This window comes from Rhinolophus sinicus, chromosome 17 (genome assembly GCF_057876585.1).
Source record: "Rhinolophus sinicus isolate RSI-liver-muscle chromosome 17, RSI-T2T, whole genome shotgun sequence".
NCBI classification, from domain to species: Eukaryota; Metazoa; Chordata; class Mammalia; order Chiroptera; family Rhinolophidae; genus Rhinolophus; species Rhinolophus sinicus.
The window spans coordinates 103,024,041-103,046,844 of record NC_142517.1 but is presented as its reverse complement, the minus strand read 5'-3'; the positions used below and the strand labels follow the sequence as shown (position 1 = coordinate 103,046,844).

At 32.9% G+C, this 22,804-nt stretch overlaps 1 long non-coding RNA gene across 12 annotated transcripts in view; it reads left to right on the top strand.

The window, feature by feature from the left end:
- Positions 1-19,974, top strand: part of LOC109456544 (uncharacterized) — a 119,824-nt gene extending 99,850 nt beyond the window's left edge. For 3 of the 12 annotated variants that reach the window (XR_012496855.2, XR_012496854.2, XR_012496857.2), the window contains 2 exons: positions 6,835-6,909; positions 7,377-19,974. This is a non-coding gene — a long non-coding RNA (uncharacterized LOC109456544). Of the gene's footprint in view, positions 1-228; positions 401-6,834 lie in introns of all 12 variants that reach the window. The other 9 variants (XR_012496848.2, XR_012496849.2, XR_012496850.2 and 6 more) reach the window with 7 other exon arrangements.
- The last annotated feature ends 2,830 nt before the right edge of the window (positions 19,975-22,804 follow it).

Below are 22,804 nucleotides of genomic sequence, written 5' to 3'. Positions count from 1 at the left end.
GTGGTGGAAACCCCCGTGGTTATTCCAAACGCATGACCATCAAAGAGCCAGATTAGCTGAGTGAGGAGAGAAAGGAAACTGTGCACTTCCTGTCTCTTAATAAAGCTAAGATTACAGAAGTATTTAATAACCATTGTGGGTTTTAATAGGAAATTGTATGAACACTTTTGGTAATTCGCTCAATCTACGGTTACCGTTGAAGATTTTTTTTTTTTTTTTTTTAACTAGCTTAGAGATCTAGAAACTGGTGTAAACCCAGGATCCTATTACCCACAGCACTGCCAAGTAATCAACTATAAAGACATTAAAAGTTCTTTTTGGATATCTCATTTGCACTGAGAAGAATGACTTACACCACGGCTAAAGAAACAACAGCAATTGTTTTATAAGCACTGAGAAGGTAATAAAATGTGGATTCCTTATGTAGGTCCAAATGTAGCAGCTGGATTTGGCTTTATGAACCATGAAATATAGTTCCCATCTGGAATTTGATGTTGAATAAAGATGCAACAGCAAGACAGCATTTTACATGAAACATTTTATACATGTCTAGCAAAATTGTTGGTACATTCTAGTTATAATTAGAAAATAATGATTGACGATCAATGAGTTTGGTATCAAATACTCAAAACTTTCCTAATTTTGGAGTGATGTTTGTTTGGTTCATTTAAAACAGAATAGGCAACAGCAAGTTTATATTTAAATTTTCTTAATAATATAAACTTAGTAGATGTACAATTATAAACATAGTCACTTATTCTAAAGTTTAAAATTTCATTGATAATGATAGTAAATTCTTTTTTTATTGACAAATGTATGGTGATGTGCACAGTTCACTCCCTCATTATTTTGCCTATTGCAAAAAATTAGTTTTCTCTTTGAATAAATTCTTTATCAGCCCTTCCATGTAACTAGTATCTGAAGTCTCATGTATAAACTGGAATTTAAGAAGTTATTTTACTATTCCTTTGCTTTCGTGGAGGAATAGTCTCAAATACAAAATAAATGTGTAACCATAAATAGAATTTTAAAAGATTGGGATAATGCTTGTCAGCACATTCCAATCTCTCCCTGAATTTATTATGTAAATTGATCAAAATTATTGTTTACTGCCAACTCTTTTTAGTAGATGTTTTGCATTTAGCCAGGACACACATAATTTACCCACTTTTTTGCAGTTGTTTTGGTCATATTAAAATTGAAAGACTGGGCAGATAAGAAGAATGTTGACAATATTTACAGGATATAATGCATCATTTGATATATGTTAATCCAACTATTTAAGATTTAAACTGAAAGATGCTATTGTTTAGGTTTTTGCACATTGGTTCTTTAAAACAGATTAAAATTTTAAGTTACTAAGGTCTCAGTCCTTTTTTTCTTTTTAAAAAATTGCACTTTTATGTTACTTAATCAATTCAGAAAAAAGGAAGCCTGCTTTAGTATCTCTGCAAATTAAATATTTATTTGTAGCATAATTTGAGGTTCAATGAAAAATAGAAGTAAGGAAAGATAGAGACAAAATAGAAGATGTAAATCTATTAAAATTTATTAAAAATTGACAAAATTTACCAGATAATATTTTCCTAAACTTCTATTTTTCTCCCATTAAATGCTTATTTCTAAATTCATCTACCAGCATAGAAGGAGGTCAGTAAAATTTAGTAAGTTATTTTTCCAAAGTAACTTTTCTTCATGTGGAACATGTTATGTTTACTTTCTTCAAAAATTTTATGTTTTCACACTGGTTATCTATCAGAATTGAGGATGGAGTAAAGAACTAAAATTTTTAGTATTGGGCCTAGACTTAAGGACTCAATAATGGTAGCTATTAAGCCCAAATGATGAAGTAGCTTTCTATTATAGTATTATCACTTTTTTTGGGACATTAATAATTAACTTTTAATTATTATTTAATATAAGGTTAAGAACAGTAAGATTCAGAAAGTTAAGGAAATTTTGTTGAGTCAAAACAGAGCAATAGTTGTTGTGTATGAGTTCTGCCTATGAGAAATAAAAAAAAAAATTACCTGAGAGTTTACACTATATTCTATTTTAATAACTATCCAACATATCTATTTCTTAGCTTGCTTTTTTTCTAAGGTCAAAACTTTACAACTTAAAATATGTAAAATACAAAATATTGCTTCAGGCTCTTTGAAAATCATATGATTGAAACTTGACAGATAAATGAATGTCAGTAATTATGGAGAAATATTTTTTTATTTCCCAATATAATCAAAGCATAAATTATTTTTAAAAATGAAAAGAGAAGGATCCTTTCTCTCTCTCTTTTTTCTTTCTTTCACAATCTTCCTTTCCAGAATTGCATTACCTGTGCTTCTAGAGAGATGGGCAAAATGTTTTTATTCAGCGTTTTCTCTCCATACCTAACCTTGAAGTCTCAGCTAAAATTGTATTATTCCATAAAGCCTTTCTTGATGCTTCCATTATGGGTCCTCTCACCTTTGGACTTGCAGCACTGAGATTGTCTCGATAATTTCTTAGACAACTCTATATCTATATCTGTATCTATCTATATGACATTGTATATCTATGTATATATGTGATATGTGTGTAGTTTTGAGTTTATATTTTTAATCTTCTGCTCTTTAGATAATCATATAAGTACAGTTTGTAATTCCAGTTACATTGTAACTTCCTTAAAAGCAGAAACTGTATTTTCACAATTGGATAGCTCATAATTCACAGCTTTATGATAGCATACAATAAATATTTGTTCCTTCTCTATCCATGACAAAGATTCACATCAGTGAATTCCCAGCCAGGGCTGGATATGCCCCTCAGTGGAAATTTGGCAACATTTGGAGACATTTCCTCTTATTAAAATTGGTGGTGGTGAGGTGTGGCAGAGTAGCGGAGGTGCTACTGGCATGTCCAGGATGTCACTAAACATCCCACAATGTACAGGATGACCCACTTGTTTCCCTGTCATACTCTTTCATAAACTCATCAGGTTCTAATGCTCCCATCCATTTTTTTCCTTCTGGAATTTTAGGTCATTTGGGGAAAAAAAAAGAAAAATGGAAAAGTAAAAAAGGTAGATCCTAAGACAACAAAAAAATTATACAGCTCAAACTTTTGATAGTGCCAAAATTGAGAAACCCTGAATTACATCAAATCCATAGTCACACAGTTGAACAGGAAGAATCCCAAAATACTCTTTGTTTAGGAAATAGAAAATCTTTTTAAAAATCTAAATAATGTATATAATTTTTCCTTTTTACAAAATTTCGTAAAATTTTGTGTAGATTGTGAAATATTGCATTTTTCTTATAGAAATTATATTGTCCTATTTTCCTGAATATTTATTTAATGAGCATATGTTTTATTACATAGATTTCTCCTTTTATCAACTACTTTCTTTTGTGGTTTGAAAGCAGAGAACTTGGAAGAAAAAGTCAGTAGAAAAGTTATAGAAATCATATGTATTTTATTAGGCAGAAAGAAAATAAAAATTGAGGCAGTTTCTTAATTTTGCATATTTTAGGAACATAACTAATTTAAATATTTTATGTTGAAGTATTTTACCTGCTTTCTCCTCTCCCAGATTGAACTCTATCTATCTTTATTTCTATTGTATGTCTTTTACAAATTTTCAGCTAAGATTCCATTAAATTCAATTGTATTTGGGCTGACAGTAAATTTCCAGAAGACAGGTCCACTAGGCCATGTTCCCTCCCCGGCCCCCCCGAGGGAATCACAACATCTCATGGAAAAGAAGTGTTACCTCCATCTAAGGACTGTGGTTAGTTGAGAGTGCAAAGTGTAGTTCTGAATACAGTGTAAGTAGGACATTTTCTCATTTCGTCCTCAGTGGCCTTCTTCCCTACACCGTGAGGCTTGAGCCAGAGCCCTGGAGAGAGGACTTGTCATGATGGCCTTTGTCCCTCCAGCATAAGAAAGTCTGTTGTTTTTGTAATACAGTGCAACATGAGGTGGGGAAGGGAAGAGCCATAACAATATTCATCTCTTTGTGAATATTGATGTATTGTGTACCTTGTGTAATTTGAGAAGTGAAAATATCAGGAATCAGTTTCTAAGTTTATCTTTTAAATACCTTCTTATCTTAGTTTTTGGAATATCTTTCATGTATCTCCATAAATATAGATACAGAGAAGTTTTAGTAACAACAATTTTTTACCAAGGGCCAGGTACAAATTCTATGCCAAGTGTTAACATATTTAAAAACATCCTCCAACTTTTGTTTTTAAAAAGTAAGTTGTGAAAGCTGTGGTTTAGTGAGCTAAGTATATAATTTGCACTATACAGTAGTTTTAAATTCTTAGGTCTATTTTACACTTTAGTAACATCAATATGTTCTTTGTTGGAGACCAAACTGTTACGAACATATTTATAACTTCAAAGAAATAGACTTGCTCTATATTGAAGCATGTCACCATTATTAAGAGTCTGTCAACAAAAAAACTTTATGTATCTTGTTCCATAATACCATGATTTCAAAGAATACCTTTCAGTTTCTCTGAGAAGCAGTTTCAAAAACCAACACGCAAGGGACACATGTATTTAGACCACAAACTTTTATAACAAATGTCCACATCTATTCCTAAAATCCTATTCAGTATTCTTAGATTAGCTGTCCTCAATTTTCTCTTTTTAGTTTCTTTCTTCCTTTCCTTCTGGAATATTTTCCTGGCACTTTTTATTCTTATGAACATGAACACCCACTTGTGCTTGGAAAAATAAAATATCATTGCAAAATTATTTAAAATAATTTACTTCTCCCTTTCTCTAGTTATAATTCTATGTATGCTACAAATGCACATTAAGTTGCCTTTAAAAATATTTGTCTCCATTTTGAACTTACTCTAAAAGGGAATGACCAATGAATAACTGAAGTGGTGCTTTGAAGTATGGTGGCTATCATTTATCATTCTAGTTGGAGAATGAAACTACTGTTAAATTATAAAAAGTAATCCCTTATTGCTCATACACATGGAAATGACTCACTATTTTGCAAAACATCTGTCTTACTTCTAGTGAGTCTGGTTTGGTCCAGTCAAGCAAAAATGTGAATGGAGAAAAAATAATGTGGGCATCCTTAAGGCCCAGTGGTACTAGACTTTCAAAAGGAGTCAGTATTTAGGCTGTAGATGCAGAAAAACGTAGATGGTACTTAAAATTAAGATATTAGAGTGAGGAGAGAGATAGTAGATAAATATAGTTCCTTTAAGAAATTTAAAGACACGTAGAGAAAAACTATAGGTAATATATATTAAGCTAACTCCTAAAATTTCCTTTTTGTTTTTATTACCTCAGGAACTTCCCACTGACTAATTGTCTTCTCTTTTTTACATGTGTAACTATCTAACGACCATATGAATTCTGAGAGCACGAATTAAATTTCATTCTTTATATTCCCTGGACAGTGTGACCTGAAGTAACAAGCACATTCACTGAAATATTCACTGAAACAATCAGAATACGTATGTACTTTGGAAATACAATGGTTTTGGAAAATCATCACTGAATTTAAAATGTATTTTAATTTTTTTTCAAAGTTACAGAACAGTATAGAAATATTATAACAAACATGCATGTAGCCAACACACAAATACAATGGATGTTGACGGTTTGCTTCAAATCATTTTTAAAAGTAATTAAAATTGCTTTTTTACCTTCTTCAATTTCCTTCGTCTCCCTTCCTCCCCATAAGGCAATCACTGTTCTGATGTTGATGTGTTTACTTCCTTTTCATGTTTTTAAATACATTTAAGGATACAATCTATAAACAAAATAGTATATCGGTTTTCATGCTTAAAATTTATATCAGTGGTATTATACTGTATGTGTCCTTCTGTATCTGGTGAACTTAAAGTGTATAAAATCTTATCTCATTGTTATTTTAATTTACATTTATATTTCTCTAATTTCTAGTGAGATCGAGCAAAGTAATATAGGGTTATTTGCCCTGTGAACTTTCTCTTCTGTGAATTGCCTATTCACATCCTTTGTCCATTTTTCTATCAAAAAAACCCCTAAGTTATATGCATTGCCAATATCCTCTTCCTATATTTTGTGTATAAATAATTATAGTGTCTTATTGTACAGATATCCTAATTTGAAAGGAGACAAAATTATCAATCTTTTTTCTGATATGAGATCTTTTTGTTTTATTTAAACAAAATTTATATATCGTGAGGTCACAAAAATTGTCTTCTTTTCTCATGCAAAAGGTGCATTTAAGTCTTTCCCATCTGAAATCTATTTTGATGTATGGAGTGTGTTAGAGATCTTATTTTGTCCCATGTGAATAACCAATTTTTCCTTGAGTAGAACATCCTTGATTCGTTGCACTGTAATGCTATATGCCAAATTCTCATGTATGTGTGGGGTTGTTTTTGGCCTCTCAGTCCTGTTTCATTGGCCTATTGATCTATTTGTACACAAATGTCACATTGTTTTAATGAATGTATTATTATATTGTCTCAATATATACTAGAGCATGTTCTACCTTTTTGTGTTGGTAATTATTGGCCATTTACTCTTTTATATGAATTTTATGATAAGCCTATTAAATTAAAACTTCTTGGTATTTTGACTGGATTTGCATTGATCCACAGATCAATTATGGAGAAAATGGTACCTTGATGCTATTGAATCTTTCCAACTCTGAACATTCTTTCTCTCTCTTGTTTTTAAATGCTTTTTTATATCATTCTTCAGAATTTTATAGTTTTATTTATACACACCCCACCCTTCTTTTGTTAGACTTATTTCTAACAGCCTTATTGACTATACTGGTATGGTTAATGTTTTTTGTTTGTTTGTTTGTTTTTCCCCCTGGTATAGAATATATAGGGGTTAAAGAGTCTGGTTTCTGGATCCAAGTCCCTGAATTCCAATCCTGGCTCTATCACTTACTAGGTATGTCTCAATTTATTTCACTCTAATTTTGGAATAATAGCACATATTCAATGGGTTATCGTAAAGAATAATTGAGATAATACATGCTTAGGATATAGAACTTAGTATATTTGAGTTATTAGCACTACTCCAATTCCTTTTAATACTACTCCTTAGTTTTTGCTGTTACAAAGGATAATATTGATTTTTGTATGTTTTTCTGTAGTTACTCTGGTAGTTTCCTAATAGAAAATCATATCATCTATAAATAATGACTATTTTATTTTTCTTTTTAAATTCTTATACTCTAGTTCTTCTTCTTGTCTTATTGTGTTAGTTAGGACCTCTAATATAATGCTGCATATAAGTGCATTGCTACATCTTTACTTAAACAAATTAGACTTTTAGAGAACATTTATGTTAGTTTCTTCTTTTATTAATGTTTAATTACCATGAAAGTTGTAATCTACTCTTTCTGCTTTTTTAAGGTATTTTGGAAACAAAACATGACATGGAACCACATATCAAACTTTCCTTCTGCTTGTAATGTCATTTCTGTCACAGTCATTTCCCTAAATCCTACCGATCTTCAAGACCCACTCTCAATGCTGCCTCCTGCATAAAACCTGTAAATTTTTCTAGCTGGAAGTTAGGTTTCCAGTTCCTTATCTCTTAATGCTTCATAAGATTCTCTCTTATTTGTACTCTAATTTACATTATAGGTTTTATACATGTTTTATTGTCCCTTCACAGATCCTAATATTTTTTTTTTTTTTTAAGATTTTATTGGGGAAGGGGAACAGGAATTTATTGGGGAACAGTGTGTACTTCCAGAACTTTTTTATTTTTCCAAGTCAAGTTGTTGTCCTTTCAGTCTTAGTTGTGGAGGGTGCAGCTCAGCTCCAGGTCCAGCAGCCGTTGTTAGTTGCAGGGGGCGCAGCCCACCATCCCTTGCGGGACTCCAGGAGTTGTACCGGCAACCTTGTGGTTGAGAGCCCACTGGCCCACGTGGGAATCGAACCGGCAGCCTTCGGAGTTAGGAGCACGGAGCTCCAACCGCCTGAGCCACGGCCCGGCCCCAGATCCTAATATTTTTGAGGTCAGGATTAACATCCGTTCATTTTGAGTTTCCTTTTCTGCTACTACGAGCAAAAGTCATACTCAACAAATGGTAAATAAATAAATGAAAGAATAAATAATATCTGAAATTTAATATGAGAAAGGTCTAAAGCTTATTAGGGAAGAGCACAAAACCAGGAACATTCTTATTCTTTTGTAATAGCTTGCTATCATTCTTTTAAAAAAATGTGTGTGGCCATGAGTATACATACATATAATTAATATTTTGTAACAAAGTAAAAATTTGACTGCCATTGTGATTTTTGATTAATTAACTCTACTAGAACACTTGACAGAATAGAAAGACAGTACAAGAGCACCCTCATGGGGACAACGAGGATGCACAAATAAATGTCATTCATCTCTATTTAGTAGGAGACTTAATCATCTATTCACCTTTATTCTCTCCAGCTTAATCTGGGTCATTTCAGGAGTGCTCTTTAGAGAAATATTTTTCATTAAAGTGCTTGTAAATGTGACACTTGATATTTCTTCCTTTTTTTTGTTGTTGTTGTTGGTTTGCTTTTTTCTTTCTTTTTTTTTTTTCAGTGAAGCAAGTCCTTGATGGAAAATATTGTAGTGATCCCTAGTATCATTCGGCCTATGAGTTTTTCACAGTAGCTTCATTCTGTATGGATTTTGCACCTTTGGAATCTCTAAGTTCTTAGTATCTAGACCAGTTGTCAAAGCAAATAGAAAATGTTTAGCATAAATGGCAGGCTATTTCTTCTTTGAGAAGAAATAGAATCCAAGGTTTGTATTCATGAACCACACAGAAGCTTTATACAAAGAAAATGTTTTAAGTATGTAAAGATAAAGTGTTCTAAAGGTAATTTTTCAATTTCTTAATTTATGCCATCTTTATTTTTCAGAACTTGATGTCAACTTTATTTCTCAAAATATATCTGCAGAGGTCTGCAGAAACCTGCAGGCCAGCATCTGTTCTTGGAGGCCAGGCTTCCAGCTTGCATTGACTTTCAGGATCTTTCTTCAGGCAAACACCTGGAGACAATCATCTGCAGATGCCAGTCTGCAAGCAGATGTATATGGGTAGGACAGCAGCACTTTATGCCATTAGAACAGCTGGTAGGAGAGGAAAATGAATGGGCTCTGCTTTCCTTTGTGTCATATAAAACTCCCTAAGAGCATTCTCACCTGGAACCCATTTTCCTTCTCTTCTGGTCTTGGCTTGTTTTGATGGAAAAAGAAACTTGCCTTACTCATCCTTCCAGTTTAAGAGAAAGTTTGTTCTTCCTTGACATTAATCACCTTGGTTGAGAATGTTGCTCAGCAAGCATTCCTATGTTTGCCTAAAACGTTTTCTTTGTCAGAAAGTGAGCTCCTTGAAGGGGTTACATTCGACTCTGTAGTTACTTCACTGTATGGTGCCTAGTAAAATTTTAAAGACATAGAGACACTCATAAATAGTATGATTCCCAATTTATGTTTCAAGGGCAGCTGAAAACTTAATGTGTATAATTTGTTTTATCATTTAAAAAAATATATCCTACACATTAAAATATTTGGTAATGATGTGATTTAATTTGGAAAAATACTATTTAATCTAGTATTACGTTTGATAAACATATCAAATTTTCTTGATTTTTAAGGCTTTTAATTTAATTAATATCGGGACCAGACAAAAAAAGTCAAATAATGATGAGCACATAATTTTAAAAAATGTTTTCCTGCCCCACCCTTCCCTGCCTTCAATCTCACTCCCTAGAGGCAACATTTTTAATTGTTCCTGTTTAGTTCTTCTCTTATTTAGCTCCATTAATACTGAATAATTTGCAGGTACCTATAATTTCTTGATTAATCAACTTAAAACAGTATCATCTTTCCATTATGAGAGATTAGGATTAGCTCACACCAAGCCAATCTTCCTATCTCCCTGGACAAATATTATTATTTTTCATTCTTCCAACACTCCTTATAATGGCATTTTGGGGACATACATATTTATTTTCCTTGGGTAAATACCTACAAGTGGAATTGCTGGGTCTTATGGGAAGTGTTTGCCTAATTATTATTTTCTACTTCTTTCAATTTTTTGCTCTTTTTAAATTAAAAACTATAGTAAAATTGACCCTTGTTATTTCACAGTACTGTGATCACCAACAAATGTATACAGTCATCACAATTCAGATATTGTTCTACTGTTCCCCCCAATTTTTTTATACTACATTGTAATCAACCCTTCCCCCTACCCTGGCCCCTGGCAATTTCTTTCTGGTTTCTGTTCCTGTAGGTCTTTTCCAGAATGTCGTATAAATGGAATTATATAATATGTAAGTAGCCTTTTGAATCTGATTTTTTTCACATTGTATAATGCCTTTGAGATTTATCCATTTTGTGTACCTATTAGTAATTTGTTCCTTTTTATTCATGAGTAGGGATATAGCCATTTATCTATCCAGCAGTTAAAGGATATTTGAGTTATTTCCAGGTTTTGGTGAATTTGAATAGAGTTGCTATAAGTATTCATGTACAGGTTTCTATGTAAACATAGTTTTTCGTTTCAGTTGGGTAAATACTTAGAAATGGGACTGCTAGGTCACGAGGTATGCAAATACTTTATATGAAACTACCACATTGTTTTCCTTAGTGGTTGTACCATTTGGTGTTCCCACAGCAAGATAGTAGAGCTCTGGTTGTATCCCAACTAGAGTCTTCATTATTGAATTAGCCGTAATACCAGATACCTACTTCTATCTTTACTACTTCATTCAGTTTATGGCAATGGCCCACGGTTGTTCCCTAGCTTCTCAATATAGGGACCTCTATTTAGCCGAAAATCAGAGAGAAGCTGGATTTTGAATAAGGAAAACCATATATTTAACTTAAATGACAGTTCTGTCATTTACTACCTTCCTTTGAAACTCAATGTCATGAATTTTAAAACAAGGATAATAATATTCTTCTACTCAACAAGAATTAGCTGAGTATATGTTGTATTCTATCCTGTGCTCTAGACGCTGTGGGTACAACAGAGGATACAACACAGCCCCTGTCTCAAGGAATCTAGTGGGAGGTAGAGTATGTTAAGGGCCATGACAAAGACAAGAACCAGTTACTATGGAAACATATTAAAGTGTCTAATCATAGCATTGTGGGAAAATTAAGTTAAATATTGTTTATAGAGAAACTGACACAATGCCTAGCTGAAAGCAGATACTACAAATTGGCTCCAGATTTTAAATTGGTACAAAAGTAATTGTGGTTTTTGCAATTATTTTCAACTTTTTAAACCACAATTACTTTTGCACCAACTTAATAGTTTCAGTTTTTTTTTTTTAATTCCTTTCCAAACTTCTGACGTATATCTGATGACTTATGATACAGTTGTGTGTTTGGATGGTGTAGGGAAGATGTTGAGAAAATTTGCCATCATTGGCTGATGTTGTCTTTTGTCTGGTAGCTTTTTGTTCCCCCACAGGAGAGACTGCGTTTGCAGTTCCCTCATGTGAGAGACTGCACATGAGGTACTGGTGTGCTTTTTGTTCCCTCGCATGTGAAGGACTGCATGTGCGGTTTGTCCCAGACTAATTTTCAGATGATTTTTTGTCTATTTTGTCTACATCAGCAGATGAGGTAGAGAAGTAACTAGGTTATATCAGAGTGATGTGACAGGCATATTGCCAAGCATTGGAAGGCCTTGGGCCAGTGGTCCCAGGCAAAAACAGTAAGTATTGTTTGTCCGAATGAACTGGCCCTTCAGCTGGATAAACAATATTTTTATCACAGTAACTCTCAGACCCTCGTGGAACGCGCCATTCCCTGAGGCGGAGGTAGGAACAAGGAGGTTGGCTCTAAGGTACATCTGAAAAAATACATAAGACAGACATTAGTTGGCAGTGTAATTTTGTCATTTGTCATTGGTGATTCTTCATCTTTCTAACATTTTGGGAAACTTCCAGCAACATGCAGCTTATAACACCAGGAGACACCCTGACTTCCAACTGCGAACCTAATGAGGTCTGGCTGGTTCCTTACCTCTCCAGTGTTGTTCCCCATGGTTAGCCTTCTTAAGAACTTGTTAGCATTTTGGAAATTTGTATGTAGCTTGCAGCTTACAACATCAGAAGACGTCTTGACTTCCAACAACAACAACAGCAACAGCAACGGCAACAACAGCAGCATTCTTGGGAACTAGCAAGCAGCAGTGAGAGATGCCTTAGCTTTCCCAGCTGCAGACCTGGCAAGGTTTTGATTCCTGACCTTTCCACTGTTGTTTTTCCTAAGGTTTGATGAGCTTTTGGCATCTACTATAATAGTTGCTATCCTATAGAGTTTATTACTGCTTTTGGATAATCCTTATTGATGTTATTTGTGTACTTAGCCAAGTGATTTTTGATCAATAGTAAACATATGTTGGGATCTCTTAAATTTATATGTATGTATACTCTTTTGACATGACATTGTTATCAATGTATATAGTTTAGTCTTAACTGCCTTTACTTTCTGTCATTAGCACATTCTTTTAAGTGCTTTTGTCTTTCACTATTGCTAAATAAATTGATTAGATATTGCTAAATAAATAAATTAATCCTACCTCTTTCTCTTCCCTGCTTGTCATTACAGATGGTGGATTCAATTTTTAGAAATGTCAGAAGTCATTTGTTGGCCAGGCTTGGCAAATGAAGTGGAAATCTGGAAAGAAAATACCTCCAAGTCAATGAAACTGAGTTGTACTTAAGTAACTCTCCTTTGACCTCAGATTTGAGGGAACAAATCCATACAAATGCATATATTTTGGCATATTGGTGAAAATTGATCTACTTCACACTTGATCCTTTGAGACATGGGTTGTGTTGTGTTCACTGTCATATCCAGTGCCTAGAGAAGGGTTGAAACATGACATATACTCAACCAATATTCGTTGATTAGGAGAATATTGCTATTCTCATTTTAAGTTCATGACACTGAATTTCAAAGGGGTTAGGCATGATCACAGAGCTAGTAAATGGCAGAACTATCATAAATTAAATAAATGGTTTTCCCACTGGACAGACACATGCAAAAAAAAAAAAAAATAAAACTGTACCACCTTCTCACACTATATACAAAAAAATTAAACTCAAAATGAATTAGACTTAAATATAAGACCAGAAAGTATAAAACTCCTAGAAGAGAATATAGACAGTAAACTTTTTGACATCAGCCTACATAGTACTTTTTGGATGTGTCTTTCCAGGCAAAAACAACAAAAGCGAAAACAATTAAATGGGATTACATCAAACTAAACACAACTTTTGCACAGTGAAGGAAACATCAACAAAACAAAAAGGTGACCACTTGAATGGGAGAAGACATTTACAAATAATATATCCAATAAGGAGTTAATGTGCAAAATATATAAAGAACTGATACAACTCAACATAAAAACAATCTGATTAAAGAATGGCAAATAACCTGAATAAACATTTTTTTTCCAAAGAAGACATACAGATGGTCAATAGATACATGAAAATATGCTCAACATCACTAATCATCAGGGAAATGCAAATCAAAACTACAATGAGATACCACCTCACACCTGTCAGATTAGCTATTATCAAAAAGACAAGAAATAACAAATGTTGATGAGAATGTGGAGAAAAGGGAAGCCTTATGTGCTGCTGGTAGAATTACAAACTGGTGAAGTAATTCCATAGTAATTTCCACTATGGAAAACAGTATGGTAGTTACTCGAAAAACTAAATATCGAACTATCCAAATGGCCAATCAGTTCCACTTGTGGGTAACTATCTGAAGAAAATGAAAACAATAATTCAAAAAGATATTTGAATTGCAGCATTAGTCACAATAGTCAAGATATGGAAGCAACCTAAATGTACATCAATGGATGTATGGATAAAGAAGATGTGGTGTGTGTGTGTGTGTGTGTGTGTACATGTGTGTGTGTGTATAATGAAATATTACTCGGCTGTATAAAAGAATGAAATCTTACCATTTGTGACAACATGGACGGACCTAGAGGTTATTATGCTAAGTGAAATAAGTCACACAGAGGATAAATACCATATAATTTCACTTATATGTGGAATCTAAAACACAAAAGAAAACAGAAACAAAGTAAATATGGATTGGTTGGTGCAAAAATAATTGCGGTTTAAAAGGTTAAAAATAATTGAGAAAACCGTAATTACTTTTGCACCAACATAATAGAAAACAAACTTGACAGAGGGGAGAGGTATGGTACAAACTTTCAGTTATAAAATAAATAAGTCATGGGGATGTAATGTACAGCATATGGAATATAGTCAATAGTATTATAATAACTTCGTATGGTGACAGATGATTATTATTGCGGCAATCATTTCGTAAGACATATAAATGTTGAATGATTATGTTGTACACCTGAAAATCATATAATATTGTATGTCAACCATACTTTAATTTAAAAAAATTAATTAAATGTGTGGATTTCCTTATTCAAAATCCAACTTGTCTCTGACTTTCTGCTAAATAGAAGGTTCCTATTCCGAGGAGCTCGGGAAGAGCTGTGGGCTATTTCCATACCAAATGAAGTACCCAGCTCAGTGGATTCAGAATCAAAATTAAGTCTGACATGTATGATGATAGCAGTTGGCATTTACAATAACTTTATGTGGCTTTATGTGGCATTATATATTCATTAATTAGTCTCCATAATACTTCATTATGTGAGTCTTCATTACTAAATTCTAAGTACCTCAGAAACAGCCCTGAATTAGCAATTAAACTAAGCCACATGACTAAACAGACACAGTAGAGCATTCTATGAAGTCAAAATGAACATTCATGTTCTTGGGAGTAAGAACTCAGAAACCAGGGTTTTCTTCATACTACGTGAATAAAGAAAACTTGTTTTCCCCTTCTCTAGGGGATCATTTCTCATGAAGCAGCCAGGCAGTTCAATGAAGAATCCAGGTTAATTGAAATTTATATTTCAGTTAATTTTAGTTAAGCAATCAATTTTTAAAAGTTTATTTCTGACTTGAGGGAAATTAGTCATTCACAGTTTTAGTATCTAACCTTCTTCCACATAAAATGTATATTCCTGGCAATAAAAAAGGATACATTTTAAAATATATACATTTCTTAATTTTATTGGAACTTTCAAGGATGAGAGTAAAATAAATCCAAGCAAGATAGATACTTACTTCAATATAAATAGGTAGAGAAAGGAGATAAAAAGTATGGATAGTAGAAATTATATTTTAAATACTAAATTTTAACCAAGTGTCTGTGATATAGTGACTCTTTATCTCTCTTTTCACAGGGGAGGTGAATAGAAGGCAAACTTTGAACAGTATTTACTTTGTTTCAGAAAAAGACGTCTGCTAAAACAGGCATGTTTTACTTAAAATGAGATTTTGGAAAGAGAGAATTCTATTCTACACGTTCCCCCCCCCCCCCCCCCATAACAAAAGAACCCCAGGAGGCAATTGAGTCTGGGTTAGAGCCTTAAGGTCATGGTACAAACAACAATGGCAGGAGAATGAGATTTTCCTCTGTGCATTCTGATTTTCTCAGGGCTTTCCAGGGGCAATATCTTCAGAAACCTTGAGCAGGGGCCGAATCTTGCTTCTTCTTATGTCTGTCTGGTGTAGAAAGAGGGAGACTAAGAACAAAAGTTATTCAGGGCCCTGCATCCAGGAAGATGCTCTTTTTGTTCCCTTCCTCAGATGAGGCAGAATTATTTTTAAAGGCTTGAAACTAAAACAGATGAAGTTAGTAGTTCAAACATTTCAACTATTAATAGTTGTTACCCTTTAGAAGATACATATTTTCTAGGTATTGGTTAAGCAGAAGACATCCAAGAAATATCAGGGACCTCGTTTGGACTGTGGTTAGTACAGCATTATTTCAGGTCTTGAAGCAAGAGGACATCTGCACTATACAGAAAATAGGTTCATTAGAAGCCCCCAGACTTGCACATAGCTAGGTGAGGGTGAGCAATGCTAAAGATCATCCAGATGGCATGGAAATGATGTGTCTCTTCTAGATGTCTCTGACTCCAGCTTGAGATAGATAAAAAGATGTCATTCTGGCTTTGGGGACTGTGTGTCAAATTGGCTATTAATATGACTCTATGCAAGAATCACACACAAGAGATAGTTCTATGGCATTGTAAAGGAAATGTAGTGAAAAACCTCAGTAGAAATACTGAGGGGGATGCCTTCAATTGTGAAATACTTTAAAAAAAAAAGTTGAAAATAGAGTCACACGTTTCTTCTTTTTAAAAATTGCCTGTGAAGTTAGTGAGGAAGAAGTGTGAATGAAATAAACTAATTTGTAAGTAACTGATTCAAAACAGAATTTATAGGGCAATCAGATGCAACTATGGTCTACCCATATGTTTCAGTAGTATACAGTTGTGTTATTCTATTAAAGCCAGATTGTATACCATTTCTGTAAATTTTTTAACAATTAAATTTCAGAATTGCCTAGGCAAAATGCGCATCAAAAAATTCTTTTAAAACTTCAAGAGAAGACATGCAGATGGACAATATACATTTGAAAACATGTTTAACATTTCTAAAAAAAAAAAAAAAGAATGAAATTAACAAAAAAGGTTTTGACTCTCAGTTTAGGGAAAAAACCCATTAAGATAGACATTTTAAAAATCTGGTTTCAGCAAAAATAAAGGAAAATGTGCACTCTCCAGAGCTGCAGAGCATATAAATTAGTATAACCTTTTTGACAACCTATATCAAAATTTCACTTTTGTACACACTTTGATCCAGCAATTTTCTTTGTTGAAATTTATTCTTAGAAAATGATTGGGCAAATGTACAAAGATGACTTAAATATCAGAACAACAACATTGTAATTACTAACAACTTAAATATTTACGAGTTGGCCAAATAAATTGTGATGCATTCATATAACACAAAACTCTGGTAACTACAAGTGTCATTCTATATATTTGTTGACAACAAAAGCTCTCTGCAAAATGTTTTTGAGTGAGCCGTGCAGATTAAAATGTACCATTTAGATTAAGCCCATTGAAAATTACATTTGTATGTACTGAGTGATACATACAAAATATGTTTGGAATCACGTTCCCCAAAACATTGAGTGAATCTTCCTTGCTAGTGGGGTGGTAGGTGATGTTTAACGTCCTTTGCTGTACTCTTCTATTTAAACTTTGTACAATAAGCATGTGCTTAAAATTTCAGAAAATGTACACCTATTTTAATTTTGTAAAACAAATTCTTCTTAAATGTTGGAACTATAATATGCTTTATTTTCTACATTGAATATAAGTATATTTATCTAGAATTAAGACACTTATTCATTTGCTCTACCAGCTCCCCACTTCTCCTTTCAGTGTTTCCATGAGGATGTAAACTTTTTTGTAAAACTTCTATAGGGTTTTAAATTAATTCCATCCCCAAAGTGAAACAAAAGGTACATTAAATTACAAATATTTCTTGTTGTATGGCATTTGTTCAGATACAATTTAAACATGAGTAGTGTTGTATAATAGACTACAATGAGATTTTTTATTTTTTGGCTTTAGTTTCTATGAAATTTAGCTCGTTGTTTTGTCTCATTTCTTAAAGTAACATCGCTACATTATTCTTCTTGTTACTACAATGTCCTTAGGGAATGTCCCCCCATATCAAAACCAAAATACTATATTTTATTTTCAAACTTGTTTATTCATTCTTTTATCTTGGGAATATATTTTTGATAAATAAAATGATAAATACTTGAAGTTGTTGAGTGTTGAATTTAGCTTTTTAATGATACTTATGTGCTAAATAAAGTTACAAATTGAGCTTATTTCTTTTCAAATGCTTCCAATAAAAGTCTGGTTTTAATAATAGGTATGATAGGGTGCATCCTACAAATAGTTGGACTCTAGCGGAGTGAATGGAGGAAAGGGGGCGTGAGGGCGCTGACTTTGGGACTGGAGGCGACCGTTACTTCTGGACCTCCCATTTAAACACTCCAACCTGGGACAATAAGAAATGATCCCTGACAATAAGAACAACCCTGGCGTGGTTGTAGAACAAGCAGAGCCAGCAAACGCAATCGGAGAGCGGGTCGTCTGGGCAGTGATGGCTACGTGGTGGGGAGGCCTGGTCCCTGTCCTGAGAACGTCTGGGTAACTGAAGGGTTGGAAGATGAAGGAAACGAGCCCTATCTGGAACAGGAGAGCCTCCACCACACAGCCAATGCTTACTTCAGTGGTCTCCAAAGTGGGATGAGTAAGATGACCTGTGAGGTGCTGGAAGAATATACAAGAGCTTATATTACTATTTATTTTCCTTTTAATATCTATTTTACTTGTTTTATAATTTACATAGATTAATACAACAGTGCATAATATTGCCTTATAAAGAAATATACATAGATTAGTAAGCATAACACCAGAAGTTTTACCAATATAGGCACATGATAAAAATTTTGGAGACAACTTTTCTTCTTTACCTGTGGACTTCAGATAGATACTCTCTGCCTGTGGTTCCCAAACCTAAGCGTGCATTAGAATCACCTGATGGGCTTGTTGAAAACACAAACTGCTGGATCCTGTTCCCAGAAGTGGGTGGGGCCTGAAAACTCAGATGTTGCTGATGCTTCTGGTTCAGAAACCATACTTTGAGATCTTCTGCTCTAAGCTGCAGCAAAACTGGGCTGTGCCTGAACATGGTAGGTACGCTCAGCTCACATTCTTTCTCCTTAAAATGGCCCCCCCTCTGTTAAGATCCTACACCATCTTGAAGGTCCGTTTTAATTGTTAACACTTCCTTTAAGTCATTCCTGCTTGAAGCAGCTGGAAGTGATCTTATTCTTCTGAATTTAGGTAGAACTGAGTTCAAACCCAGAAAATTCTACTTTGCATAATTACACTTTCCTACTAGATTATGAATCATTTAAAGATGAAGCCTGCACTGGCATTCTACAAATACTAAATAAGTGAACAAATGATATCTGAATTAGTTAAAATCCTGCTGAAATTGGTAATAGCAAAAGACTGGAAGTAAATACAATATCCATAAGTGGGGGGCTGAGTGAATAAAATCTGTATACTGTGCCAATTACCAATGCATTATATTATATCTCAGCTCTCAATTCCAAACTTCATTGCCTGCTCTATGAAAATGGATCTGAGCCCCCTATTTTTGCTGTGCTTTCTGGTGTAATATTAAGCTTTGTCAATACAGAGTGCTAGAGAGACATTGCCGGAGGAAGACCTTTTTTGCTTGGTTCATAGAGAAAAGACTGATTTCAGGTCTGAAGTGGAAAATGAACATGGAAATGTATCATAAAACAGAGAGACTGTTAGTGTCTTGCCAGAAAAACTTTGGAGCCTAACTGAAGAGATTCTCATTGCTGAAAAAAGATAAATATTTGAGCATCAATAAGAATAATTCAAGTTAATTGAAAATACTCATGTGTTTAAATCCATTATTCATTATAGTATATTTTAAAGTTCTTTGTTCACTTTTGGAGGATGCTGAGAAACACTCAGATTTTTTTGACTGGTTAATGAAGGAAAAGAATCAAACATTTATCCTGCTTTTCATTATAAATTTTACAAAACAGTAACCAAACAGTGGAGAAGAATTTCTCATTATAGAAGTATTTCCTCTAATAAGCAAAGCAGAAATGGTAGGATTAAAACATGTTAATGGATGGGTGGATGGATGGATGGATTGATTATCTAGGCAATTTCATCAATGGCTGGTAATTAACATCACAAAAAGACAAATAATAGAATCTCCTGATGGAATTACCCAACACCATTTATGAAGTAGTCTTGCCAAAAAAAAATTTAACCTGTGATCAAGCCATTAGAATGTTCTAATTACCCTTTACTGCAAATTCAGAGGACAAAGGTATATTAAAGGACTCCAGAAGGATGCAGTCAGCAAATGGGAGAAACCCTACAGGTGAACGACCTGATTTCTTGAATGGAATCTGCAGATTTAAAATGAAACAAAACAAAACAAAACAAAACACAACCTAAGATACAGACTTCTCTGTACTATCTTTGCAACTTCTAAGGGATCCTCAAGTTATTTCAAAACAAAAAGTTTTTAAAGAGAGACTTAAGAAATACAAAAACCAATTGTAATATGGATTATTAGTACATATTGCACCTTATTTAGATCCCAATTTAAACTGAAAAAAAAAAAAAGATGATTGGGGAAAACTGGGCACTAACTAGTTTTGATGAATTTGAGTAATTGTAATTTGCTTTTTTCACACATGATAATGATATTGTGTTTGTTTTTTAAAAACAGTAACAAAAATATATACAAATGACAACCTAAAATAAAAAATAATAATAGGTATGATAGTAATAAATTCCAAGAATATATGTACAGCTTGCAGCAAATGGAAGTTGTTTTTCTTGTTTTTGAGCTCAGAATCTATCAGCTGTTACATCTCTGCAAACTACAAAATTAAATACTCACTGCCTTATAAAAAATGGAATGACTGAAAACAGCAGATTGGAATCATAATTTTCAAAAATTTCTTAAACAATTTCATATTATGAATAATGAAACTTACAATGAAGACTAACAGTAGATATCATTCAACATGAATGACATACACTTTTATGATGCAAATTATGAAAGTTTCATAGGTAGACAAAGAATTCTTTACTTGGTTATGCTAGGCAAATAATTACTATTTAATTTTTATTTTTTTAGGAAAAAAAGAGAAGTATTTAATTAACTTTTTAGATCTTGTTTCATCTTCTTTTTTTAATGACAACTTCTTTGAAGAGAAATTCTACTCCAAAATGAAAATGAAGTGATTTGAGGTAAATCTTGTGAGGTAATGCAACTACTGAGTAGTTTGCATTTTAATATTTCTGGGGTATATGGAAAATTTCTCATGTTTTGTTGATAAATTTAATTCTTCAAATTTTTTCCACTTTGGGTTTTTACTAATTACTTCTGGGTTGATAACATACCTTGTTCTATTTATACCATAGTCACTTCTTTCTAAAGAAATTGAACTGTTTAGGGTATATCCTTGGTGAAAAGATTGACTCTGTGCATGAAAATAGGGTGACATAGAGACTTTGACAATGGGACTGAAACAACATGCCATTATAAACAAAGTCTTTTGAATAGGAAGGAAATTAATTGTCCTATGAGTGAAATGACATAAAAAATTTAAGCACTCTGACTCAGTAATACTTCTGAGTGTCATTTGTTAATTTACTAGCCAAAAAAAAAAAAGATTTGTAAGCACTCAGTTGACTAATCGACATGTTATTTTCATGAGCCAAATTAACATTAAGTTTAATTAAGCTGAATTAACAGAAGATGAAATTGTTAGGGTCAGTCTCCTGTCGAAAGGTTGGTTTTCTTTTACTTACTTGTCACTTTTAGAGAGCAAACCAAATTATCCTTTTCTTCTCTTCTCTTTCTTTTTTTTTATTGTTTAAGAAAATAGCTTGCCGTGGAAACTTATGATAGGTTTTACTTTATATTTATTGATTTCTAAGTGTTATTTCCATAGATCATAGATAACTAAACTCATTTATAACATGAAGTAAAATAAATTGCAATTACAATTTAGCAAAAGTAGGAAATAATATTAATCATAGAATCACCACAAACAAATTCCATGCTAAGTATATTTACTTTATTATCTTATAAACTGAAGGGGAAAATAGGATTCTCTAAAACTGTTATCAAGTAATTATTTGCCTAGCATAACCAAGTACGGAATTCTTTGTCTACCCATGAAACTTTTATAATAAAATCAAAAGTTTTCATGCTCATATATAGAATGCTCATGAAAACTTTTGATTTTATTTTAGTTTCTTTGAAATGTAGAGGAAAATTTCTTGCTTCATTTGAAAATTTGCAAATTTTCAACTGAAGCTCAGTTTTATTTTGAAACAGAGACTGAAGATTTTATCTTATGATAGAAATGTAACAGTAATGACATATTCCAGCACTCTTTCTATGTAACTGAGAAACTTAGATCGTTCTATTTACTATTTAAAGCTAGTAGGTACTCTGTCTGAAGGCCTCAGTTGATATACTTTGTGGCTTTCTTTGACAACAATAATGGAAATTTTTAAAACAAATCAAGGTACTGGCAAGACTTATGATTTAGTTTTGTGTTGTTTTTTCTCCATTGACATCCTCTTTTAGTTTTACAGATAACAAGAATGGTAGTTACACCTATCAAATAGTTTTCTGTCTTCAAAAATATCTGGTTATCTTTGATTGTATGTTGGTCATGGTATTTGAAAAACTATTTGTAGAAAATGTTTGTGGTTGATATCTTGCACCTTATAAACGTTATATTATTCTGTGAACATAGGAATTATTGAATCTGATTTCTTAGGTTAACTTTTTCTCTTGTTCTCCTTCTCTTCTTGTTTACCTTCTCCTTCTACTCCTTTATTTTAATATTTTATTGCAAAATGTAACATATTTTCAAATAGTGAAATTTAATAATTATGTATGTTTAATGAATTGTTTTTAAGCAAACATACAACTACAACCCCCACCAATAAACTGTACCTTTGTATTTCATGTTTGCTCAATATGTTGTTTATAAATTTATCCATGTTGTGTTGAATAGCTCTAGTTCATTTATTTTTATTGCTGTATTTTCTTTTTAAATTTTATTTTTTTAATAAACTTTATTTTGAAATAGTTTTAGACGTACAGAAAAGTTCCTAAGATAGCACAGTGAGTTCCCATATTTCCTTCACCCAGTTTTAGCTAATATTAACATCTTACATAACTTTGGTACATTTGTTAAATCTATGCAATTAACATTGGTATATATTCTATTAACTGAACTCCAAAGTTCA